This window comes from Heteronotia binoei, chromosome 2, assembly GCF_032191835.1.
Source record: "Heteronotia binoei isolate CCM8104 ecotype False Entrance Well chromosome 2, APGP_CSIRO_Hbin_v1, whole genome shotgun sequence".
NCBI classification, from domain to species: Eukaryota; Metazoa; Chordata; class Lepidosauria; order Squamata; family Gekkonidae; genus Heteronotia; species Heteronotia binoei.
In genome coordinates, this window is record NC_083224.1 from 25,806,352 (window position 1) to 25,833,697 (window position 27,346).

Genomic DNA, 27,346 nt, shown 5'->3' on the forward strand with positions numbered 1-27,346 from the left:
AGAGCCAGTTTGGTGTAGTGGTTAAGTGTGTGGACCCTAATCTGGGAGAACTGGGTTTGATTCCCCACTCCTCCACCTGCAGCTGCTGGAATGGCCTTGGGTCAGTCACAAGTTCTCTCAGAGCTGTTCTCTCAAGAACAGTTTCTGTCAGAGCTCTCTCAGCCCCACCTACCTCACAGGATGTTTGTTGTGGGGAGGGGAAGGGAAGGGGAATTGTAAGCTTCTGTGAGACTCCAAGTGAAGGTCAAGGTATACATCCAATCTTTTATTCTTTCTTGTCCATGCAAAGGAGAAAGAGGCACAGATGGATACTCTAGATCAGAGGTGTCGAACTCATTTGTTATGAGGGCCAGATCTGACATAAATGGTATTATGTTGGGCCAGGCCATGTCAGGTTGGGCTGAACCATGTAGGGCTGGGCCATATGTGTACCAATTTAAGATTAGGTAGCAGACAGATAAATTTTATAAACAACACAGGCAAACACAAATATATATTTTTAAAAACTAAAAACACACTTAAAACGTTAGTACTCATTGGTCTTAAAGGTGTTTTCTTTGTATTTCTCCCATGGGATCCAGGGAACTGGGCAAAGGAAGCTCTGACTCTTTCCTTCCTTCCCCAGGGGATGGGGGGAGCCTCAGCCAATAGAAGGAAGAGGCTTGGCTCAGTAGCCCTGCTGTGCAATTGAGAGAGCCTGGCAAAGCAAGCTATTCCTATCCCCTTCCTCCCCAAGGGAGGAGCTGCAGCCAATGGAGATCAGTTCTGATCAGCAGCTGATCAGTTCAATTCCTTTCTTTCTTTTTGGTTGTGGCAGGAGATGGGAGGTCGCTCTGTAGCTCCTGTGCAATTGAGCAAACCTTTCAAAGCAAGCTGAGATGCAGAAGGAAGCAAGAGGGAGGGAGAAGGAAACAGATGACAGCCCCTAAACTGCATGTGACACCACTGCTCTAGATGGAAAAATGACAGCTCCAAGACACTTTCCATTGCACCTGTCTTCCTTCACATATGCTGAAACACACTCTTGTTTTAGATCAGGGGTGTCAAAACATGCAGCCTGGGGGCCGAATCAGGTCCTCGGAGGGCTTCTATCAGGCCCCCGAGCAACAGGCTCTTGTCCATTTCCTTCTCTCTCTCTTGCTTCCTTCTGCATAACAACTTGCTTTGCAAGGCTTGCTTAACCGCATAGAAGCTACAGAGCAAAACCTCTATTTTCTCTATTGGCTGAGGCTTCTCTCTCGGGAAGGAAGGGTGGGGGGAGGCAGAGCTTGCTTTGCCAGTCTCTCTTAATTGCACATCAGAACTACCGAGCCAAGCCTCTCTTCCTTCTGTTGGCTGAGGCTTCTCCCCCTCCTAGTCCCCTGGGGAAGGAAGGAAAGAACTAGAGTTTCCTTTGCCCAGTCCCCTGGATCCCATGGAAGAGATACAAAAAAAGCACCTTTAAGACCCAAGTTTTTTTTTCTAAATCTTTTATTGTGTTTGTCTGTGTCCTTTATAAAATTTATATCTCTGCTACCTGATCTTGAATAGGTTCACATATGGCCCGGCCCAGCCTGACACAGCTCAGACCAACAAAGGCTCATTTATGTCAGATCCAGACTTCATAGCAAATGAGCTCAACATCCCTGTTTTCGATGAAAAAGGAGCATGCTATTGATTTTTTCCTCTTGTATACAAGCTGCTGTTTTCCTCTTCCAGGTAAAACCTTGAGGCAGCTGTGATGGACTGCACATTTAAAAGCTTAGAAATGCTATATAAACAGATAAAGGACTGTGAAGGGTCAATTCTTCACAGAGCCAGAGTCCTAAGTGACAGGCTGGTTGGTTAGCATCAACTGAGCAGAGAAAGACTTTAGAACTATATGCTGAGGAGGAGAATTCATTTGGAATTCAGTCCTGACTGAGAGCAGTCAAACACAGACAGGAGAACTGGGGAAAGTTTGCAAGGATAAGTGGTTAGTTAGATGGAGACTCCCATTCAGGCCAGGGAAAGGGGATAGATCTTCTAGAAAGAGAAGAAAATTCCCTACCCAGTGAAACATGGAGATAGCTTAGAACAGTCTGAAATCTCTGGTCTAGTGTGGTTATAAACTGCCTGTAGAAACCTTAAGAGTCAGTTAAAAACTCAACAAACACTGGTTTTTCAAGAGAAGGTAAGGTTGCCAAGTCAGTAAGGTAAGGTTGCCAACTGAGAGCCAGTTTGGTGTAGTGGCTAAGTGTGCAGACTCTTATCTGGGAGAACTGGGTTTGATTCCCCACTTCTCCACTTGCAGCTGCTGGAATGGCCTTGGGTCAGCCATAGCTATCGCAGGAGTTGTCCTTGAAAGGGCAGCTGCTGTGAGAGCCCTCTCAGCCCTACCCACCTCACAAGGTGTCCATTTTGGGGAGAGAAGATATAGGAGATTGTAAACCGCTCTGAGTCTCTGATTCAGAGAGAAGGGTGGGGTATAAATAAGTTTTCTTCTTCTTCTGGAGACTTTGGGGGTGGATCCAGGAGAGAGTTTGGGGAGGGGAAGGGAAGGGCCTCTATGACACTATGAATTTAGGGATGAGCCAGTGTTTGGCTCTTTCAGCTCTCTTATATGATCAGGGTAATGCTGATCACCATTTTGGGGTTAGAAAGTAATTTTCTTCCAGGCCAGGTTGGCCCAGGGATCCTGGAGATTTCTTGCCTTCTTCTGGGCATAGAACAGGGATCAGTGGTGGGTGGTAGGGGTGGCTGTGAATTTCCTGCATTATGCAGGACATTTGACTAGGTGACTCTTGGCCTTCCAGCTCTGTGTTCCTAAATGCTCACGCAAACTGCAGTGGTTGCATGGCTATCCCCATCCATGGGCAAGAACCACCTCAAGCAACTAGCATATCTAAGCTTTTCCAGTTGACTGCTTGGGACACAATCTGTAAGAAAGCCATGCAGGTCTGGAGAAACAGTTCTTTCCCATACATGACGAACATCTAGGACGCATCTCTCCATCTCCATGGAAATAATTGTAAGCCCATCAAGAAAGGGTGATGCATGAATGAATGATGCTGGGGTTGCAAAGCATTTGGAATAGTTTAAAAGCATTTTTAGATATGATAAATGGCAATGATCCTCACCTGGGTAGGCCAGGTTAGCCCAATCTCATCAGATCTCAGAATCTAAGTCGGGTTGGTCCTGGCTAGTATTTGGAAGATATCCAAGGAAGTCCAGCATTGCAACTCAGAGGGAGGCAATGGCAAACCACCTCTGTGTGTCTCTTGCCTTGAAAATCCTATGAGGGAACATCATAAGTTGGTTGCAACTTGATAACACTAAATAAATAAATAAATAAATAAGCAAGCAAGCAAGCAAGCAATGAAGAAGAAGACGAATTTCCTTTATCTTCCTCCCCCACAACAGACACCCTGTGAGGTGGGTGGGGCTGGGAGGGATCTCACAGCAGCTGCCCTTTTAAGGACAACCTCTGCGATAGCTGTGGCTGACCCAAGGCCATTCCAGCAGGTACAAGTGGAGGAGTCGGGAATTAAACCTGGTTCTCCCAGATAAGAGTCCATGCATTTAACCTCTACACCAAACTGAGAGGGGAGCTAGATTCATAATTGTAACGAAACATTAATTTTAAAAAAAGGACACCTGCAGCACAAAGGGCACTTCCACACACACTACGTAGCACACATTCAATTACTTTCAATGCACATTACAACTGGATTCTATTAAGTATAGGGCATTTTTTTTTTTAGCACAGGAATGCAGTTCCAGCTGGTTTGGCATCAGGGGTGTGGCCTGATATGCAAATGACTTCCTGATGGGCTTTTTTCTACAAAACAAGCTCTGTGCAAAACAATGGTGGCATCGGGGGTGTGGCCTAATAGGCAAATGAATCCCTGCTGGGCTTTTTCTACATAAAAAGCCCTAAGTGAAATGGCAAAATCCACTTGCAAACAGTCACTGAAGTGGATTGAAAGGCCACCATTCAGGATGCATGAAAGTGCAGACAATCTGCTCCTCTGGGACGTTCTCCTCCAGTGTAAGCTCACCAGCACAATTGATTGAAATGAATGGGAGCACTGTGGGAGCATGGCTCATCTATTTCAACAGAGTTGCATGCAAGTGGCAGATGGTACCCCAAAGTTATTTCAGTAGGCTTGTTTCAGGGCCAACAGTGATGGATCTGGCCCTTCTCTAAGCACTTAGACATTTATAAAAAGAGGCAAACATATGAGCAAAAAAATCCCACTGGGTGTTGGAGTCCCTGTTGCAGTGGAGGAATCCAGATGGCATGCCTTTCTAAATCACTAACAAGCCAAGATAGTGGGATTTCCACCCCCTCCCCCCAAAAAGGCATATACAACTATATTTTTTATATGGGAAAAAGCCATTGTGGGTAATCAATAAACACAAGCTTTTTGCTGACTTTAAGGAAAATATTCAACCATGGGATGGAAAGGATTGCAAAAGCAAAGAAAATTCTGAGATATGCTCTTTGCTTTTGTAGGGTTAAAGGTAAAGGTGCAATCATTTCCGACTGGGGTGATGTTGCTTTCACAATGTTTTCACGGCAGACTTTTTGTTATGGGGTGGTTTGCCATTGCCTTCCCCAGTCCTCTACACTTTACCCCCAGCTGGATACTCATTTTACTGACCTTGGAAGGATGGAAGGCTGAGTCAATTTGGAGCTGGCTACCTGAAACCCAGCTTCTGCCGGGATCGAACTCAGGTCATGAGCAGAGCTTAGGACTGCAGTACTGCAGCTTTACCACTCTGTACCACGCAGTTTGTGGGGTTAGCTGCAGATAATTCCCTCTCTTTTTACCTGTGCCCTTGTGGAGGCACAAGGATTCCTTTCTTTTAAAAAATCATCAAAACTTTGGTGATTTATTTCTGGGATTTTTGCATCAACCCAAACCATTTCCAGGCTACCTGGAAAGCGAAGGCTGAAACCACAACACCGTTCTCAAATGCAGCAATAACGAAGACATAAAGGGTACAATGCAAAAGGAGAGTTTAAAGTGATGCAATTTTGAATACATTTGAAGCCCGTTAATTAGTATTTCTTCTTTGTCAGGGGAGGTTAATTGCATTCTCTGCAAATGCAAGGAAAGGAAAACGAGGCAGCCTGTTTCCGGTTATCATCCGGAGCTTTGCTTAAGTAAAATGTGTCATGCACTTTTCGTCATGAGAAAGGAGGGGGATTAGTATTATATTTGACATATAGAGGAGGTCAATAGGGCACTTCCTTCACTTCCCATGTATAATTTAAGGTTAAAACCCACACATTTTCATCTTTCCTAATGGACATTTCATCCTGGAGATCTCACCACTGTGAGAGTTCAGAGTCAAACACGCGGATTTAAAGGAGACAGTAACTCCCTCAAGAAAAAAGTACCAGATAATTTGGTTGCTTGCAGGGTTTATTGCTACACATATTAAAGAGATGATCATATATTAAGAGCCAATGCAATAGGAATATAAGAACATAAGAGAAGCCATGTTGAATCAGGCCAATGGCCCATTCAGTCCAACACTCTGTGTCACACTTTGGCCAAAAAAAACAGGTACCATCAGGAGGTCGATCAGTGGGGCCAGGACACTAGATGCCCTACCACTGTGCCCCCCCCCCCCCCGCCAAGCACCAAGAGTACAGAGCATCACCGCCCCAGACAGAGAGTTCCAACAATAAGCTGTAGCTAATAGCCACTGATGGACCTCTGCTCCATATGTTGATCCAATCCCCTCTTGAAGCTGTCTATGCTTGCAGCCCTCGCCATCTCCTGTGACCGTGAATTCCATGTGTTAATCACCCTTTGGGTGAAGAAGTACTTCCACTGTAGAAGCATAGCTATTCTCTTGTCTACATTTCAGCACAAAGGACAGCTCAAATGCAGGGAAGTATTATATTGCAGGAGACCTCATTTTATTTTGGGATTCAAGTTGCACACCTTTTTCCTTTGATTTGAAAAGTGTGCAGGATCTTGACAGGCACAGATTAATTTATCTGGATACAGCATTTTAGTTTTGGTAGAGTAGCCATTTTGGTCTTCAGTAAAAGAGCCCACCAGCTCCTCAGAGTCCAATGAGATTATTGAGGTATATAAGCTTTCAAGAGTCAAAACTCCCTTTGTCGGATCTGATGAAGGGAGCTTTGACTCTCTCTTTTTTGCATTTTTGTATGTGTGTGTGTGTGTGTGAGAGAGAGAGAGAGAGAGAGAGAAAGAGGGTGGTGGTGGTATTTGTACACATGGAAGTCATGATGAGCTCTGGTGTTTGTCCCCTATGGGGGGCATGGAGGATATTCAGAGAAGTGGCTGAAAAAAGCCTGCCCCTCCCTCCAGGCTCTGGTATTTCTTGGAGGTCTCCCAACCATGTATTTGCCAGATTTGACTCTGTGTAGCTTCTGAGATCTGATGAGATCGGACTTGTCTGGGCTATCCAGGTCAGGGAAAGGAGCTTTGACTCTTATAAGTTTATAGACTGAAAATCTTGTTTGTCACTAAGGTGTGACTGGACTTGAAACCATCTCTTCTGGAGAGAGGAGCTCCATGTGTCGCTTTTTCTGTATGTATGGCTATTGCTTCTTCATTCAGAAGGAATGGAGCCAGTTTGGCCAGGGATCCTGGAGGGTTTATTTTTTGCCATCTTCTGGGCACGGAATAGGGGTCACAGTGTGTGGGTCAGGAGGTATATGTGAATTTCCTGCATTGTGCAGGGGGTTGGACTAGATGACTGGAGGTACTTTTCAACTCTATGATTCTATGATTCTAACTAGTGTCAGAGCTCTGCAGTATTTATTTCTTAAAACTGTTCCAGTGCCATCATAAACCCTGCCTCTGAACAGACCAAGATGTCAATTAAGCCCTTACACTGGTGTATCCAGATGGTGGTGGTAGAAAGCGCCATTTTATGGCAACCCAGAAGGGTTTTCAAGGCAAGAGATATTCAGAGAGGGTTTGCTATGGCTTGCCTCTATGTAGTGATCCTTGATTTCCTTGGTGGTCTCTCATCCAAGGACTAACCAGATCCAAAGCTGCTTAGCTTCCAAGATCTAACAAGATCCGGCTAATTGTAGTACGCTGATGCCAAGTCGTGCCATTACTAGAAAAGGGCATTTTTGGGGTGGCTAAGTCCTGATGAGAACATAACTTGCAGGGTAAATGCAATTGCAAATTAAAAACAACATTTTAGCCTCCATAGCCACTAGATTTTGATTCAGGAAGTCTGGATCCACTTTTACAATTCAAATAAATAACAGCGTGAACATGGCACAACCTACACTCTTTGGACTGTGCTGAAAGCACTGCATTGGTTACCTATGGCATATCGGGTTCATTTCAAGGTGCTAGTCATCTTTATAGCCTTATATGGCCAGGGACCTACATACCTTTGGGACCACCTTTCCCTGCATGATCCCCAGAGAGCACTTCAGTCAGGGTCACAAAAACTGCTTTCGATCCTCAGTCCCTAGGAAGCCAGGCTCATGACAACCAGAACCAGGGCCTTTTCTGTTGTTGCTCTGCGCTGGTCGAATGAGCTCCTTGCGAGAGCTTTCACAGTTCCGCAGGGCCTGCACGACGATGCTCTTCTGCCAGCCATTCACTACTGTACTATCCTACGGAGCTGTTTTGCTGCGTCATATTGTTATGCCATCTGGTCCTGCTGAACTATTCTGTTGGACTGAAATTGAAATTCTGGACTGATATACTGATATTCTGTTGGGGATATTGAAATTGGTTTTTACTGTGATGCTGTTTTATTGTCATGTTGATTTTATTGTGATTTTATTAGTCATTTATTTATTTATTTATTTATTTATTTGGGATTTATATCCCGCCCTTCCCACGAATGGCTCATGTTGTGCTCCGCTCTGAGCCCCTATGGGGAATGGGCGGAATATAAATAAACATGGCCTTGGGTCAGCCATAGTTCTGGCAGAGGTTGTCCTTGAAAGGGCAACTGCTGTGAGAGTCCTCTCAGCCCCACCAACCTCACAGGGTGTCTGTTGTGGGGGAGGAAGGTAAAGGAGATTGTAGGCCAATCTCTGTCCTTAAAAGCGCAGCTGCTGTGAGAGCCCTCTCCAGCCCCACTCACCTCACAGGGTGTCTGTTGTGGGGGAGGAAGGTAAAGGAGATTGTAGGCCAATCTCTGTCCTTAAAAGCGCAGCTGCTGTGAGAGCTCTCTCCAGCCCCACTCACCTCACAGGGTGTCTGTTGTGGGGGAGGGAGATAAAGGAGATTGTGAGCCGCTCTGATACTCTTGAGTGGAATATAAATAAACATAACAACAACAAATTAAGATCAATGATAATAACAGACACTGAACTATCTGGCCCACTTCAAATGCATGATCATGAACCCCAAATCTGTTTTCCTGACAGAACATCCAGTAACACCAGCTGCATGGCAAATTTGACACTGACTGACTTCCTGCCATCATCACACATATTACCAATTTAAGATCAATATAGCACCTGATATTGTTTTATGTTTTTATATACACTTGCACCTGCTGGCATGGCCTTGGGTCAGCTATAGCTCTGGCAGAGGTTGTCCTTGAACGGGCAGCTGCTGTGAGAGTCCTCTCAGCCCCACCCACCTCACAGGGTGTCTGCTGTGGGGGAGGGAGATAAAGGAGATTGTGAGCCGCTCTGAGACTCTCGAGTGGAGGGCAGAATATAAATCCAATGTCGTCTTCTTTTTCTTCTATATTCTTGTATTTTTATATGTTACTTACGGTTTATATTGATTACTGGTTTTTATACGATATTTTTATGAGAATGTGAGCCTCCCTGAGCCTTTTTCGGGGGGAGAGGGCAGGATATAAGCTGAATGAATGAATGAATAAGTAAATAAATAAAAGATGAAACCCTGTGGCACCTATCCTAGCATTCTGCTCAGCAGTATTTGAGGGCTGCCTCCAGCCTTCCTTTGACAGAAGACACTGTTCCACCCAAGGTAGACATTTTCTTGACATGGTGTCATGGCTAAGAGCTGTGGAGTCTGATCTGAGAACTGGGTTTGATTCCCCATTCCTCCTCCACCAGAAGCCTGCTGGGTGACCTTGAGCCAGTCGCAGCTCTCTCAGAACTCTCTCAGCCCCACCTGCCTTACAAGGTCCCTATAGTGTGGAGGGGAAGGCAATGGGAAGCCATTTTGAGACTCCTTCAGGTAAAGAAGAGTGAAGTATAAAAGCCAGCTCTTCTTCATTTCAGGCTGGAGGAAGGCTGCAAACATTGCTAAGCAGACGGGTTGGACACCTGCTAGTGGGATGGAGCTATAGTGATAAAGTCCTGATCATGGCTAAGAGGTTGCCACATGAATGTTCAAGTCCACCTTGGACTACCATCTTGGGTGTCTTCAACATTCAACCACAGACCCCCATCTGCCATCTCCTACAGGGAGAATGCTTGTGAATTAGGTGGACAGTACAGTGGAACAGGGCTGATTTCCCAATGACAGAGACCAGTCCCCCAGCAGATTCCATGGCACCTTGCTGATATTCATCCTCACCCCATATCCCATCTTTCCCAGGCTCCATCCCCAAATATTCAGGAATTTCCCAACCCTGAGCTAGGAACCCTGCACTGGAAGGATGCTCGGTCTCTCCCCAGATCCCAACACATGATGCACACAATCAAAACTGGCAACCATTTGCTCTTGGGATCTGTGCATGCATCCTGCATATGAAACTCTGTAATCTGCGACCAAGCTTTACCATAGAAAGTTAAAGAAGAAGAAGACTGCAGATTTATACCCCACCCTTCTCTCTGAATCAGAGACTCAGAGCGGTGTACAATCTCCTATATCTTCTCCCCCCACAACAGACACCCTTTGAGGTGGGTGGGGCTAAGAGGGCTCTCACAGCAGCTGCCCTTTCAAGGACAACTCCTGCGATAGCTATCGCTGACCCAAGGCCATTCCAGCAGCTGCATGTGGAGGAGTGGGAAAGCAAACTTGGTTCTCCCAGATAAGAGTCTGCACACTTAATCATACATCACATTTGTGAAGTTAAAAATACAGTCATTCAAACAGACCTTTATTTTACATTTGTATGCGATTTAACTTCCCGATTTGCCCTTTTTCAAGTGTTGGGCTAAGAGGGCTCTCACAGCAGCTGCCCTTTCAAGGACAACTCCTGCGATAGCTATCGCTGACCCAAGGCCATTCCAGCAGCTGCAAGTGGAGGAATGGGAAAGCAAACTTGGTTCTCCCAGATAAGAGTCTGCACACTAATCATACATCACATTTGTGAAGTTAAAAATACAGTCATTCAAACAGACCTTTATTTTACATTTGTATGCGATTTAACTTCCCGATTTGCCCTTTTTCAAGTGTTGCCGTTTTTTGGGGGTGTGTGTGTTAATTTTTTCATATTTATATGTGTGCACCCATGTGTGCTCGTGCACAAGCACCTGGAAGTTATGGCAACCTCTGGTGACTGACCCCTACTGGGGGCCTGGAGAATATTCAGTAATGTGGCTGAATAAAGCCCGCCCATGCCTTCCGCCTCTGGTATTCCAAGGAAGTCTCCCGTTCAAGTACTTACCAGAGTCAGCCCTGCTTAGCTTCCTAGACCAGGCTTGCCTGGGCTATTCAGGTCAGGGCTATCTTTTCCAAATTTTGGAGGAGCTTTTCAGAGTTAGAGACCGAGAAAGTTGACGAGGGTCTCTCCCCCCCGCCCCCAATTCCATTTCTCTTATTCACATACTGGAAGATAATTTTGTTTACTTGCTTCATGCAATATTCTTCCTGCATTGCAAGCTCAGTTCCAGAGGAAAGAAAAATTGATTTCTCACATGCAGTATAGCTGATACCAGTGCCTCTAATCTTCATGCAATTACAGTGACATAAAAGGGTCACCGTGTTATATAAAGTTGTTAAAACAATGAGGGTTTTATAGGAGTGACTTTCAGTGCTTGCATCAGGGGATCATGGGACTGCAGCGTTTGCCAGCAACAAAAACGTGCAGAGATCAGCCTGTTTAAGGGATGCTGGATATCTCACTGTATTCAGGCTAGGTAGACGGAATGCTTTGCCTACAGCTGAAATGAAGGGAAAATTTGCTAATATTTCATTCTCTGGATCCCTCTATCATTGTGCTTCTGGCATGATTCAGTAGATTCAGGATGGACCAAAGGAAATACTTCTTTACACAGAGAAAGGTTAAAATGTAGAATTTGCTGCCAGAGGATAGCGTGATGGCCACAGGAATAAACAGCTTTAAAGAGGGATTAGATAGGTTCTTGGAGGAGAGGTCTGTCAGTGGCTACTAGCCATGGCGGCTGCAAGGAACCTCCACATTCAGAGGCACTATACCTCTGAGTCCCAGAGCTAGGGCAACATTATGGAGAAGGTCTTGGCCTCTATGTCCCGTTGTTGACCCTCCAAACGAACTGGTTGGAACTCTGTCTGGGGCAGTGATGCTCTGTATTCTTGGTGCTTGGGTTGGGGGGGGGCAACACTGGGAAGGCTTCTAGTGTCCTGGCCCCACTGGCGGACCTCCTGATGGCACCTTTTTTCTGGCCACTTTGTGACACAGAGTATTGGACTGGATGGGCCATTGGCCTGATCCACATGGAGAGCCAGTTTGGTGTAGTGGTTAAGTGTGCAGACTCTTATCTGGGAGAACTGGGTTTGATTCTCCACTCCTCCAATTGCACCTGCTGGAATGGCCTTGGGTCAGCCATAGCTCTGGCAGAGGTTGTCCTTGAAAGGGCAGCTGCTGGGAGAGCCTTCTCCTGCCCCACCCATCTCACAGGGTGTCTGTTGTGGGGGAGGAAGGTAAAGGAGATTGTGAGCCACTCTGAGACTCTTTGGAGTGAAGAGCGGGATATAAATCCAATATCTTCTTCTTCTTCTCTTATGTTCTTAGTTGGCCACTGTGTGAAACGGGATGCTGGACTGGATGGACCATTGGTCTGATCCAGCCAGGGTTCTTCTTATGTTCTTATGATTAAGACTATTGATTGCAGTTTGCTATTTTGTGACTGTTTTGTCTTCATTATGAGAACTTTGGATTTCCCCCATTTTGAACAAGTACTAACTTGCTGTCGAACTTCAGGTAGTTTTCTTTTTGTTGCCTCACATTAGTCCTGCAGTTACATGATCTATGGCCAATTCTTCTCTGTTCTAATATCCAGGACTTTTTTTGGTAGAAAAAGCCCATCAGGAACTCATTTGCATATTAGGCCACACCCTCTGATGGCACCATTGTTTCACACAGGGCTTTTTTTGTAGAAAAAGCCCTTCAGGAATTCATTGGCATATTAGGCCACACCCCCTGACACCAAGCCAGCCGCAACTGCGTTCCTGTGCATTCCTGCACAAAAAAAGCCTTGATGATATCTCTGAAACACTCTCCTGCTGTGTATTAATGTGATGATCTTGCAATTTTATTAATAATCCTAGATCCACCAGATATCCCTGCACACACACACACACACACACACATACATCCAGAGAATTTAAGAACATAAGAAAACCCATGTTGGAGCAGACCAATGGCCCATCCAGTCCAACACTCTGTGTCACACCTGTGGCCGAAAAACCAGGCGCCATCAGGAGGTCCATCAGTGGGGCCAGGACGCTAGAAGCCCTCCCACTGTTGCCCACCTCCCCAAAACACCACATTTTATTGTTTGCTGTGTGTTTCAGGGCACTACTGTTTTAAAATTTTCCTGGGTTGACTCTCCAATTTGGGGATATTTTCCCTCCACAATTAATAAATAGTGTATTTTGCTTTATCAACCTCAAAAATGTATATTTTGATATACATATATGTATGAGTATCGTACATGAATTATAAATACTGCAGTAACCATGCCTGCCATCTTGGGAAATGGCAGCTACAAGGAAAAGTCCTCAAACTGGAAAATTTTGAAGCAGTAGTGCCCTGAAATACACACAAGCTAAAAAATTCTCTGTGCATATTTTTTTTGTGGGGGTATATGGTGGATCCAGTACTACAGTGGCACAATTTTCTTGAAAGGCTGAAATTGTTGTTTATATCTGCACTGTAATTTTTGTATGGTTCAAGTCCTCCAGCCAAAGGAGCTTATTGTTAATAAAAGAAAGGCTCTTTACTGTAGCTTTAGAGGCACACTTCAACTTTAAAAATAGGTTACCCCATAGTTTCTATCTGAGTCAGAGTTCTGACTCTGCCTCCTGATGGGAAGGAGTTGAGTCAAAGTAGTGACACATGTAGAAATGCTCATGCAGAGATGCAACAGGGATTCTCCACTGGTGGCAGGTGCTTCCGGTTTAGAGGAATTTTTCATTTTGAAGTTATTTTTTGTGATATAGTAGCAGTTGTCTCATACCACACTGATGAATCCCAGGAAATGCTTTGTTACTTTGGCAGTAGTAAAATGTGCCTACTGTCTCAGTTTCCCATCCCAGTTTCACAAGATTTCCATATTGTTCTAGGATGACTAAGGAAAAATAAATTAGAGATACACCAACAAGAGAAATCATGCAATTCAGTGGTTGGGATCAGCAGGGGTTAGGAAAGCTACATACCAGAAACCTTTAGAAATAAGGGCATGGCTTACTGGCATAGTTTATGGTTTTTATGTTCAACCCCTGGAATTCTCATTAAAGGGTTCCATGCAGAAGATGTTGAGAAACAGATGAGGGAAGGACACTGGCTCAGTGGTAGAGCATTTACTTATAATTAAGAAGGTCCTAGGTTCAATCCCATCTTCAGCTAAAATTACAGATAGTATGTAAAAGACCTAGAGAGCCAGTTTGGTGTAGTGGTTAAGTGTGTGGACTCTCATCTGGGAGAACTGGGTTTGATTCTCCACTCCTCCACTTGTAGCTGCTGGAATGGCCTAGGGTCAGCCATCTTTCTTCTTCTTCTTCTTCTTCTTCTTCTTCTTCTTCTTCTTCTTCTTCTTCTTCTTCTTCTTCTTCTTCTTCTTCTTCTTCTTCTTCTTCTTCTTCTTCTTCTTCTTCTTCTTCTGTCCATGACACCCCAGAGAGCTGCTTCCAGTCTCAGCAGACAATACTGACCTTGGTGGACCAATGGTCCGATTCAGCATAAGGCAACTTCATGTTATATGTATTTTCATGCATGCATATGCTGTGAAAGAAGCTCAGCAGATAACCAATTGGTTTCCTCCTACCCTTAGCACTCTGGGTTCCCCTCTGGAAGTTGGCATCTCAGGTGCCTTGATGGGTTCGTGTTAGGATAGATGAGAACATATGAACATATGAAGCTGCCTTATACTGAATCAGACCTTCGGTCCATCAAAGTCAGTATTGTCTTCTCAGACTGGCAGCGGCTCTCCAGGGTCTCAAGCTGAGGTTTTCACACCTACTTGCCTGGAACCTTTTTTGGAGACACCAGGGATTGAACCTGGGACCTTCTGCTTCCCAAGCAGATGCTCTACCACTGAGCCACCATCTCTCCAGACTGGATTGGCAGGCTGAGAACCTGATCAAGCTTCCTTGCTTAAGCAGAAGGTAAATTACTGATGGGATCGCCTCAATCTTTTCGGCCACAATTCATCTCAAGCGTGGTGTTGAGAAGTTCTGTAATTATGCAGCAGCCACTTGTGCTACAGTAAACAGAAGTTTTCTCTGGAGGTACTTTAAAAATGTTTATAACTACTTGCAGTTAAGATGTACCTCATGGGATGTAATACAATGGCCCAATGCAGTATCACTGCAGTTTCAGCAAGTTTCTGTTGGCAAACTACACAAAGTTAGGGTCTGAAATTCATTTTGTTTAAACATTGGGGCTGGGCCAATCTGGAGCCAGACAGAGAGTGTTTAATACCATCTTCTGCCAGGTCTTTGACAATGGGGAAAGGAAAGAAAGGTCCCCTGTGCAAGCACCAGTTGTTTCCGACTCTGGGTGACGTTACTTTCACAATGTTTTCATGGCAGACTTTTTACGGGGTGGCTTGCCATTGCCTTCCTCAGTCATCTACACTTTCCCCCCAGCAAGCTGGGTACTCATTTTACCGACCTCGGAAGGGTGGAAAGGCTGAGTCAACCCTGAGTCGGCTATCTGAACCCAGCTTCTGCTGGGGATCGAACTCAGGTCATGAGCAGAGTTTAGGACTGCAGTACTGCAGCTTTAACACTCTGACCACGGGGGAGTTTGACAATGAAGATGCCCCAAATGGAAACAGTTACTCTGCTCTGTGTTTTGCTCTACTCTTCCTCCTAGGAGCTCAGGATGGTTACATAAGCCTCGTGGGTTGGAATGAGATATAGTGAATTGCTGAAGGTCTCCTGTGAGCTCCGAGGCTGTGTGAGGATTTGAACCCAAACCACTCCAAACTGCAGCATGCTAGCTGGTAGGGTTGCCAAGTCTAACTCAAAAAATACCTGGGGACTTTGGGGGTGGGGTGGGAGACTTTGAGGGTTGAGCCAGAAGACTTTCCCATTCCCTAAAATAAATAAATAAAAATATAGCAGTGCAGTTTCCCTGAATACAGTCTTCATTTCTCTGTTCCCCAAGCAGCTGGCTGCACTTCCACTCCCCCCCCCTCTCTCTCTCTCACACACACACACACACACACACAAACACAGCAGCCAAATTAAACACAGTTTGGAAGCATACACTGTGGTCTCAATGAGGCAATTTACTCACCATGGGAGTTGTTGACTGCTCTATACTCTACCCAATTCATCAGACTAACACAGGGAAACCAGAGCTTACTATTTTAGTGTGCAAACAGCTTCTTAAGGGACTGTTCTGGGCTCCTTCCCTTCCCTTCCAACAGGCACACTGTTCTGCAGGCTCACCCCACCCCCATTCAGTCATAGAATCATAGAGTTGGAAGGGACCTCCAGGGTCATCTAGTCCAACCCCCTGCACAATGCAGGAAACTCACAAATAGCTCCCCCTAAATTCACAGGATCTTCATTGCTGTCAGATGGCCATCCAGCCTCTGTTTAAAAACCTCCAAGGAAGGAGAGCCCACCACCTCCCGAGGAAGCCTATTCCACTGAGGAACCGCTCTAACGGTCAGGAAGTTCTTCCTAATGTTGAGCCGGAAGCTCTTTTGATTTAATTTCAACCCATTGGTTCTGGTCCTGCCTTCCGGGGCCACATAAAACAATTCCACACCATCCTCTATATGACAGCCCTTCAAGTACTTGAACATGGTGATCATATCACCTCTCAGCAGCCTCCTCTCCAGGCTAAACATGCCCAGCTCCTTCAACCTTTCTTCATAGGAGTTTGTCTCCAGACCCCTCACCATCTTTGTTGCCCTCCTCTGGACCCATTCCAACTTGTCTATATCCTTCTTAAAATGTGGTGCCCAAAACTGAACACAATGCTCCAGGTGAGGTCTTACCAGAGCAGAGTATAGCGACACCAACACTTCATGTGATCGGACACTATACTTCTGTTGATACAGCCCAAAATTGCATTTGCCTTTTTAGCCACCACATCACACTGTTGACTCATGTTCAGCGTATGGTCCACTAAGACCCCTAGATCCTTTTTGTATACACTACTGATAAGACAAGTCTCCCCCATCCTATAACTCTGCATTGGATTTTCCTACCTAAATGCAGAACTTTACATTTCTCCCTGTTAAAATTCATTTTATTGGTTTTAGCCCAGTTTTCCAGCCTGTCAAGGTCATCCTGTATCCTGTTTCTGTCTTCTACTGTATTTGCTACCCCTCCCAATTTAGTATCACCAGCAAATTTAGTAAGCATTCCCTCTATTCCCCGGAACACCTCTGCTGCTGTTAAACTATAGAATAGATATATTATAGATTATAGATGCTGGATTAGTGTTGTTTTAAAAAAAATTATGCTGTTTTATAATTTTAATGTGTCTATATGTTTAATGAACTTAATGTATTTTAATTACTGTATTTATAACATGTATTGAATGTTTGTTAGCCGCCCTGAGCCTGCCTAGGCGGGGAGGGCGGGATATAAATTAAATAAATAAATAGATAGATAGATAGATAGATAGATAGATAGATAGATAGATAGATAGATAAATAATAAATATTCCTTCATCTAAATCTTTTATAAAGATGTTGAACAAAACAGACCCCAGGACAGATCCTTGAGGCACTCCACTTGTCACTCCTCTCCAGGAGGATGAGGAACCATAAACAAGCACTCTTTGGGTGTGATCTGTCAACCAGTTACAGATTCACCTAATGGTAACAGGATCCAAACCACATTTTACCAACTTTCAACAAGGATAGTATGTGAAACCTTATCAAAAGCCTTACTGAAATCAAGATAAACAATGGGCGTTTTCGCATTTACCTTAAGCCGGAGCGACGTCCCTCTTCACCGCGCAGCGTCTGCACGGTTTTCGCACTAATTGCTGCGGAGCACCTGGAAGAGCCGCAAAGTCCCGTGGCTTTTGCGGCGCAAATGTAAACTGCCAAAAACCGGTTTACATTTGCGCTGCAAAAGCCGCGGGACTTTGCGGCTCTTCCAGGTGCTCCGCAGCAATTAGTGCGAAAACCGTGCAGACGCTGCGCGGTGAAGAGGGACGTCGCTCCAGCTTAAGGTAAGTGTGAAAACGCCCAATGTGTACAGCATTCCCCTGATCCAGCAAGGTAGTCACTTTCTCAAAAAAAGAGATCAGGTTAGTCTGACATGACTTGTTCTTGAGAAACTTATGCTGGCTCTTAGTAATCACAAACATCCTCTCTAAATGCTCCAGGACTGAGTGTTTGATTATTTGTTCTAAAACTTTTCTAGGTATAGATGTCAAACTGACAGGTTGGTAGTTACCCAGATCCTTCTTTTTCCCCTTCTTGAAGATGTGGACAACATTCACCCGCCTCCAATCTTCTGGCACCTCTTTTGTTTTCCAAGAATTCTCAAAAATAATAGCCAGAGGCTCGGAAATTACATCTGCAAGCTCTTTTAGAACCCTTGGATGCAGTTCATTTAGCCCTGACAACTTAGTTTTATTTAAAGAAACCAGGTGTTTATATACTATCCTTATGCTGATCCTAGGTTGGAACTTCATACCCTCATTATATGTTCTGTTTATGCCATGTTGAGCACTGTTTCCCTCAGAAGAGAAGACTAAGGAAAAGTAGGAATTGAGCAGTTCCGCCCTCTCTGGCTCAAATATTTAAAGGCACACACACCTTTCTAGAAGAAAGCTGCTCCCAGCATCTTCTTAAGCTTTCTGAGGTTTTAAGGCACATGGTGGCTACGGTGTGGCTTCCGCCCACCAGCCAGCTGACTGGGGGTGGGAAAGAGCCTGCCAGACTGGGAGATCCCCCGCTGGTACCTGGGGATTGGCAAGCCTATTAGCTAGTTTGGAGAGCCAGTTTGGTGTAGTGGTTAAGTGCACGGACTCTTATCTGGGAGAACCAGGTTTGATTCCCCACTCCTCCACTTGCAGCTGCTGGAATGGCCTTGGGTCAGCCATAGCTCCGGCAGGAGTTGTCCTTGAAAGGGTAGCTGCTGCAAGAGCCCTCTCAGCCCCACCCACCTCACAGGGCGTCTGTTCTGGGGGGAGAAGATATAGGAGATTGTAAGCTGCTCTGAGTCTCTGATTCAGAGAGAAGGGTGGGGTATAAATCTGCAGTCTTCTTCTTCTAGTATGTTATTAGTGTTCCCTCTGCCTATGGGTACATGGAATTACCCATGGGACAAGAAATTAAGACCATGAACAGACACTTAGCCACTTTAATTAATCTAGGGCTTTCTTGCTTGAGAGCCGAACAATAAGCCTTTAGAAAGGTATCATGCTTCCATTTCCTTGCTTGACATTTGCAACCTGCTTGATGCTAATATTGCTTGACATCTCTTTCAATCAATCATTTGAAAGAACAATTGTTTCCCCTCAAAGTCCACAATAAATGCCATTTATTTTCATTGAGAAACTTCCCAAGCCACAGATATTCACTGCCCAATCGGATAAAGGTTCACTTGCTTTGAATCTTAAGAATGGATGATGTATGCTACTTTCACATGTCAGAGACAAAAAACCTCTCTGTTCTCAGGAGGGAAACTCTATTGTCCAGATCCTGAAGTCTGTATATTCTTTGGTTGCATCAAACAAGAGCCATGATTCTGCTCATAAAGCCATTCAGGGTTAAGTTGTGAAAAAGCTAGAGGGATATCCAAAACACAGATGTTGTCTGACACTTGGCTGAAATGCAATATCTCATGCACAGGATTCCTGCCTGCAAAAGTGGATTTCAGCTAGGAGAGGATACGGTTTTCTGAATTGCTTGCTTATTTCTTTATTTACTTCATTTTCTCCCCCATGGGATCAGGGGTGTGATTTTCCCTCAGATTCAGATTCACCCTGGGGCACATACCGGGGAAGCGGAACTTTTTGGCTGATGCCTTGTCCTGCCTCCCCCAACACGAAAGCAAGAGGGAGGTGGTCATAGACTTCTCCCCCACCCACTTGGGAGCGCTTCACCACCCGCAGTCAGACACAAGAGCACAAGGAGGAGGAGTCCTTCCTCTCTTTCTTGCACAAGGTATTAGCAAAGCAACCACCTGATCCAAACCTTGAACTGTCGCAATCCCCAGACGGGATGTGGTATAAGGATTCAAAGCTATTTGTTCCAGATTCTCGACGACCCTCTGTGTTGCAAAGATCACATGACTTTAAATTAGGGGGTCACTTCGGATTTGTAAGAACCCTCCACCTAGTTCAGCGGCAATTTTGGTGGCCAGGATTGAGGGACAACGTGTCTCAATACATCCTTGGCTGCCCTATTTGACTGAGGACCTGCCTACCTTAGGGACCGTCTTTCCCCACATGTTCCCCGGAGAGTACTCAGATCTGGAATTCAAAATCTACTATCAATCCCCAGGCTGAGAGAGGCAAGATTAAAAATCACCAGGGAAAGAGCCTTCTCGATCACTGCCCCCTGTTGGTGGAATCAACTACCGAAGGAGGTTAGAGCCTTGAAGGACCTTGCCCAGTTCTGCAAGACTTGCAAGACAGTATTATTCCAGCTAGCCTTTGACTGAATTCCTGCCATTGTAATACAAAGGATACCTAAGAGCACTGAACGCCATTGGAAATTAATAATCTTAGCACCAAACTGTTTTTAACTGCTATATTATTGAATGCTGTATTATTTTTAAATGCATAATTAATGTTTATTTTGATTTTATTCTTGTGAGCTGCCCTGAGCCTGCTTCGGCGGGGAGGGCAGGCTATAAATCTAATAAATCAAATCAAATCTATTTGCCTAATGGCGAAGAAGCAGGGAGGGAAGACCTCTGGAGAACTACAACCTTTAGAGACGGCCTCCCGACCATGGGAATGCATCTTTATGGATTTTATAACTGATCTTCCCCCCTCGCAGGGGAAAACTGTGATTTGGGTAGTAGTGGACACGTTTTCCAAACAAGTCCACTTTATCCCTTGCAAGCAGCTACCAACTGCCAAAAAAATGGCCCAGCTATTCTTACAGCACATTTTATAGCTTCCCGACCAAGGTCATATCTGACTGTGGGTCCCAGTTTGTTGGCAACTTCTGGGCCCAATTGTGTAAATTGACTAGCATTGGGGCTCAGCTCTGCCTACCACCCCCAAACAGACCGACAGATGGAACGCAAGAATGCCGTGCTTGAGCAATTCTTATGCTGTTATGTATCATTTCAACATGACAATTGGGTCTCTCTCCTGCCTTTTGCGGAGTATGCTTATAATAACAGCATTCATAGTGCCACCAATGCCAGCCTGTTCCTGATTGTTAATGGGTATGAAGGGAAGCCCTTCCCAGAACTCCCTTCCGAGCCACAAGGCTCCCTGGAATTCTCTGAATGGTGGAAGGGCATAGACCAGGCATGGGGCACTATTCAGAAGGAACTTGGCAAAGCTAAGGAGGCTTACGAAGCCCAATTCGACAAAAAAACACTCCAAGCTGTGGGATCTGAAGGTGGAAGACATGGTTTATATCTCTACAAAACACCTCCCCAACTCACAGAGCTCGAAAAAGTTGGGATTAAAGTACTTGGGGCCGTTTCCGGTGAAGCGTGTGATCAATAATGTGACTGTTGACCTTGAACTGTCTAAAGCCCTAAAAAATGTCCATCGTTGTTTCCATGCCAGCCTCCTGAAACGTGACCCTGGACCAATCGTCGTGACACCCACAGCAGAACCCTCCACCTCTGACCTTAGTTTGGGGTCAGATTCACCATGAAGTCCAAACCATATTAGATTCAAAGTGGAAATGGGGGGAGCTGTACTACTTAATCAAATGGACTCACTTCCCCGTGCCTTTCCATGTCAAGTGCCTTTCCATGGTTAATGTGTGAATCTTCATATTACTATACTGCTTTGCTTTCGCTTCTGCCTTGCTTATCTTTGCAACAAGTTACCAAGATCCTTTCCACCGGCCTGGGCAGTTTCCATAGGAACCACAAGGTCAGATTGCTGATTAAAGAGCACCTGCAAGAAGAAGGGACTGGACAGTTGGGGGGGTGGGCTCGCAAATGCCCATGCTTCGCTTCCCGCTTCTGCTTGAAAATGTAACCATTAATCCAAACCTATATAAGGGGGACACAGGAGTTAGCCCGCCAGTCTTTGCAAAACTCGTTTTGCCTCCAGAACTGTCAGTGAATAATAAACTGCCATGCATGAGGTGGACTGTTTGTCTTTTCTGAACTGCTGGGGTCTTGACACTTTGGGGAAGGGCAAATTCATTGTTAGTAGAAACTCCTAAAGAAGTGTTAGTAGAAACTCCTAAAGTAGAAACTCCTAAAAAAGTGAGCAGAGATCCATCAGTGGCTATTAGCCACAGCATATTGTTGGAACTCTCTGTCTGGGGCAAGTGATACTCTGTGTTGTTCTTGGTGCTTGGGGGGGCAACAGTGTGAGGACTTCTAGTGTCCTGGCCTCACTGGTGGACATCCTGATGGCACCTGGGTTTTTTCGGCCACTGTATGACAGAGTGTTGGACTGGATGGGCCACTGGCCTGATCCAACATGGCCTCTCTTATGTTCTTATGGCAAGCTAGAAATATAAGAAAAACAGCAATTCAGCCAAATTCATTGTTTGTAGAATCTCCTAAAGAAGTGAGCAGTGACTCCCAAAAGCTCAAATCTTGCCACAGATTTTACTAGTCTTTAAAGTGCTACTGGACTCTTGCTCTTTTCTACTGCTACAGGCAGACTAACATGGCTACCCATCTTGATCTATCCCTGGGAAGGATTACACAAGAATCAATGAGGAGGTGCAGTGTGTTGGCTGTGCCATCTTTGTGACTGCATATCATCTGCACTTCCTTGACATACCAGCTACCTTTACTGCCTCAAGAAGTTATTGGATGTCTGAGAGGCTCCCTGTAGTCCCTGATGGAAGGTTAACTTTGACGTTTCACATCGACCTGTCAGGAAAACCTCTGAAATCTTATGCTTGCAGGAAAATCACATAGAAATCTTAAAACTGGTATTATTACCCTGACATCCCATCAACAAAGTGACTGGGAAAGCCTATCCTTACTTCCCTCCATCTACAGCTTAGCCAGAGTAGAGATTAGTAGGGTGAATGAAGGTTTTAAAAAGATGAACAGAGGTGGCTTATCGCTGACTACCTCTGTGTAGTTACTTTGCACTTTCTTGGTGCCCTCCCATGATCAGGGTTGACCCTGCTTAGCTTCTGAGATCTGATAAGATCAGGCTATCACTGGCCATCCAGGTCAGGGTAAAAACATGTGGCAAGGCTATTGTAGCATGTGTAAACTAGAGGGTTTTTCTGCTGTGAGGTAGGTTTTCTTGTGTGATAGGAGGGCACTAAGAACTCTGAAAGAGCCCCGTGGCGCAGAGTGGCAAAGCTGCAGTACTGCAGTTGGAGCCCTTTGCTCACGACCTGAGTTCGATCCCAGCGAAAGCTGGTTCAGGTTGCCGGCTCAAGGTTGACTCAGCCTTCCATCTTTCCAAGGTTGGTAAAATGAGTACCCAGCTTGCTGGGGGGAAAGTGTAGATGACTGGGGAAGGCAATGGCAAACCACCCCATAAAAAGTCTGCCGTGAAAACGTGACAGCAATGTCACCCCAGAGTCAACAATGACTGGTGCTTGCACAGGGAACTACCTTTACCTTTAAGAACTCTGAGGGAAGAATTAAAAAGAAAAACAAAGACAGTTTGCATTACAGAAGTTTTAAAGAACACTCCAGCCAGCACTGGTGTTCAAACTCAGTCAAGGTGCTGGCTCATATTTACTTGTTACAGCTTCAGGGGGAATGGAAGTTCATGCTAATATATGACATCACAGAGTTCAAGCTTAAACCATCACTGGAATGGAGGAAAGAACCGAGCAGCTCCTTGCTGTCCAGTCTTGTCTGGAGGCTGCTAGGGCACAGTCAAGTTCACACCAATCTTCAGATGGAGCAGAGTCTGAAGGGGAGGGACGGTGGCTCAGTGGTAGAGCATCTGCTTGGTAAGCAGAAGGTCCCAGGTTCAATCCCCGCATCTCCAACTAAAAAGGGTCCAGGCAAGTAGGCATGAAAAACCTCAGCTTGAGACTTTGGAGAGCTGCTGCCAGTCTGAGTAGACAATACTGACTTTGATGGATCGAGGGTCTGATTCAGTATAAGGCAGCTTCATATATGTTCAGAGTCACCTCCAGCCAAGAGTGGTCCAGCTGCAGGACCTTGGACAGCTCCAAGACTAACACTTTTTCCCCCCCGCTGTTATGTTACATCTGACTTATGCAAGGCAAGAGACATTCAGAGGGGGTTGCCTTTGCCTTCCTCTGTGAGATAACCCTGGAATTCCTTGGTGGTTGCTCTTCTAAGTAGTGACCAGATCCAGCTCTGACAAGATCTAGCTGACCTGGGCTATCCAGGTCAGGACAACACCTGTCCCGACCACTAAAAAAGCCAGAATGGACTCTTAAACACTGGAGCAGGCTCAGCCAGGTCAGCCTGGCCCCATTCTCCTGGGTGAAGGAGTGTTTCTTTAAGGTCCTATGTGGAGTCTTGCATTCCTGCATCATAGGACAGCCAGTGTAGTATAGCGGTTAAGTTCATGGACTCTTATCCAGGAGAACCAGGTTTGATCTCACGCTTCTCCACATGCACCTGCTGATGTGATCTTGAGTCAGTCACAAGTTCTTGCAGAGCTGTTCCACTCAAGTGCAGTTTTTGTTAGAGCTCTCTCAGCCCCCCCCCCACCTCACAGGGTGTCTGTTGTGGGGAGGGGAAGAGAAAGGAGATTGTAAGCAGCTCTGAGACTCCTTCAGGTAGTGAAGGGCGGGGTATAAATCCAACTTCTTCTCTTCTTCACACTGGGTGACTGGGATTCTATAACATACCAATATATCCTTGCAATACTAAGGGCTAGAAACTTGGAAGCATTATTGAAAAGTGGAAAGCTGAATTTTATTTTTTTAAAAATGCCCTCCCTGTGACAGATTGTCAATGGTCAATGTTCTAACAGAGTCTGAGAACCTTTGAGTGACAGGCTGTTCAACTGGAATTCTGTAGAGAGAGTAATTCTGTAGAGAGAGTAAGTTAAGAAATTATAATCGGGAATTGACAGTTGAAGAAGAGACAGGTAAGCACTGGCTGTGGATTGGGAAGTAGGCAAAAGGAGTGAGAAGATCAACCATAGACCCCAGAGAGCTGCTGTTTGTCTGAGTAGACAATACTGACTTTGATGGACCAACGGTCTGAATCAGTATAAGGCAGCTGCATGTATGCTCATGTTTGTGTGTTCCAGCTCAGCTCTCAACGGGAAGTCTGAAACCCCACCACCAGACCCTATTTAAGTCCTTGATGGATATTCTGGTCGAGACCTTTATGCCTGAGAACCATTTTTAATTATCAAATCTAAACAGCATTATAATATTGTTAATCCAAAGGGAAAGAGAAAGTAGTACAGGGCATACACTGAGATGCAGAAAATCTCTCTGAGAAAGGTCACTGGCATTATTGAAACTCTTCTAACTGCTTCCATTTCCTGTAAACGTTCTGTCTAAGCATCATCCTTTGATCTCATCTCAAATTCCACTTAGGGCAATATTCAATGGCACCACAGACCACTGTTGAAAGCTGTGATTGAAACTACAATAAATAAGATTTTTAGGGTATGAGCTTTTGAGAGCTGAATCTCCGTTCAACAGGTATTTGATATCAGATAGGGAGAGCTTTGACTCTCATAAGCTCATACCCTGAAAATCTTGGTGGTCTCTAAGGTTCTCCTGGACTTGAATATTCTACTGCAGGCCAATATGGCTGTCCTCTGAAAGTACAATAAATCAATAACTTAGAAGCCTTGCCTTTGAGGACTTTCCAAATTTGACTCTGTGATAGACTGTCAAGGGTTAATATCTCACTGAGTCCAAGAACCTTTGAGTGACAAGTGGTTTGGAATTCTGTGGAGAGTATCAGTTAAGAAATGACCATTGAAGAAGAAACAGTTTAGCACTGTCTGAGGACTGAGAAGGAGGCAAAGAAGGAGTGGCTCAACAAGGATCCCCAATCAAATCAAAAAGGGAAATCGCTTCTAGTTAAGAGAAGCAATCCTTGCCCAGTGAAAAGGGAGATAGCTCATGAAAGAGGAGTGATCCTTTGTCTCTGTGTGAAGGATTTTGGGAACTTGGTTGTATGTTTCTGCCTTCTAAACCTTAAGAGTCAGTGAAAGGAAGCTATGCTTGAGCAGACCCTGAAAAGAAAGTCACTCTCTTCAAAATTTCAAATAACCTTTTGAGAAGCAAAAATAGTTGTTGGCAACATATCATCTGGATTTAGTGTCATTACAAATATATCTCAGTTTTTATTATTGGTTCATCTCATACATCCTATCATTGATTCCACCTGACCTTTCCCCCATCAAGTTAAATAAAATATTTGGTTTATTTTGAACTTTCGAAAGCCTCTCATATGCCATTCCAGGAGCAGTATATAGGAAAGTGATTTTGTCTCTTCTCTAAAGTCCTTGAGCAGGTTAGCATCCAAATATATAATAGTGTGACAGAGGGGGACAGCGGTAGACCCACAAATAAGAAGAAAATAGAGGAAGGGAGGGAGGGAGGGAAAACCCTGTGTGTAAGGAAGAGAAGAGGGCAAGATCACTACACATTTAAAGTCGGTGTTTCTGTAGAATTGCCTTTTCTGTGCCATCTGGGAGCAGTTGTGATCGATACCTATGTTTAAAGGTTGCACCTGTGGGTCCTGATTCCTGACATCCTAGTGTAATAAATTCTCTCACACTTGCCCGTATCATCCTGTAATCTTATTCTTAACCACATCCCATTCAAAGTTACAGGAGTAATACACATATTATAATGCCCCAGGGCTGCCATGAGGAATTTGTATCAGATGCGCAATGGGAGTTTTGTGCCTCCCCAACACACATGTGCTCAAACATAGTCTGATTATGACTGTGATGTCTGTACGGAGGAGGGGCCTCGGCCTTCCCTTCCTCCATGCCATTTTGACACCTTATAGCATCCCCCTGGCAGCTTCTGTTTGCTCCATTGGGAAATCAGGTGTGGAATTCTAGCAGGAGCTCTTTTGCATATTAGGCCGCACACCCCTGATGTAGCCAAGAGCTTACAAAAAAGAGCCTTGTAAGTTCATGGAGGATTGGCTACATCAGGAGTGTGCGGCCTAATATGCAAAGGAACTCTTGCTAGAATTCCCTCCCTGGGGAAAATCATGTGTAGACTCCTGAAATACATAATTTTACTAAGATGGTAAACAGGGCCCTTTGAAGATGGGGAAGCACCATGGCTCAGTGGTAAGGAACCGGCTTGGCATGCAGAAGATTTCAGGTTCCGTTCCCAGCATCTCCAATAAAAAAAGATCACGTGGCAGGTGATACAAAAGCATGTGGCTACTGGCTAACACTGTGAGGAAGAAAGGGTACACTTCATAAGGGGCTGCTAAACTGTGTGTGGGGAGGGCTACCATCTAGAGTGGAAAACTTGAGTCTCAAGTAGAAAACTATTGAGGGACAGCAAACATAAGTGGAAAATTGATAGGGGATAGACCATATGCTGCCCTGAGTCCCCTATAGGGAGAGGATGTGGTGTATCCATCCATCCATCCATCCATCCATCCATCCATCCATCCATCCATCCATCCATCCATCCATCCATCCATCCATCCATCAACTCTTTTCTTTTCCAGCCATTTTTCACACACCAAATCAACATCCAAACAAAACCAGGATCCTGGAGAGTTACTACCAGTCAGAGTAGACAATGCAGACCTTAAAGGGCCAGTGGTCTGATTCAGTATGTTAGATCCAGGGGTCATTTGATAGAAAAAGAGGTGCCGGAGCTCATTAGCACAACTCATTTGCATATGCCACACACACCACCACTGACATCACCACAAGGTTTACTAAATTCTATCAGCTCAGCATCAACCTTAAAATGCTTCTTGAATTATGATTGTCATAATAAAACCTTCCTCCCCTCATACTTTTAAAA

General features: G+C 45.0%; 1 long non-coding RNA gene across 1 annotated transcript; it reads right to left on the reverse strand.

Annotated features, from left to right (window-relative positions):
* On the reverse strand, window positions 1–24,183 carry LOC132567542 (uncharacterized). Its single transcript, XR_009555091.1, has 2 exons — window positions 24,081–24,183; window positions 1–172 (listed from the first exon to the last, which is right to left on the reverse strand). It is a non-coding gene; the product is annotated as an uncharacterized LOC132567542 (long non-coding RNA).
* Window positions 24,184–27,346: the final 3,163 nt, after the last annotated feature.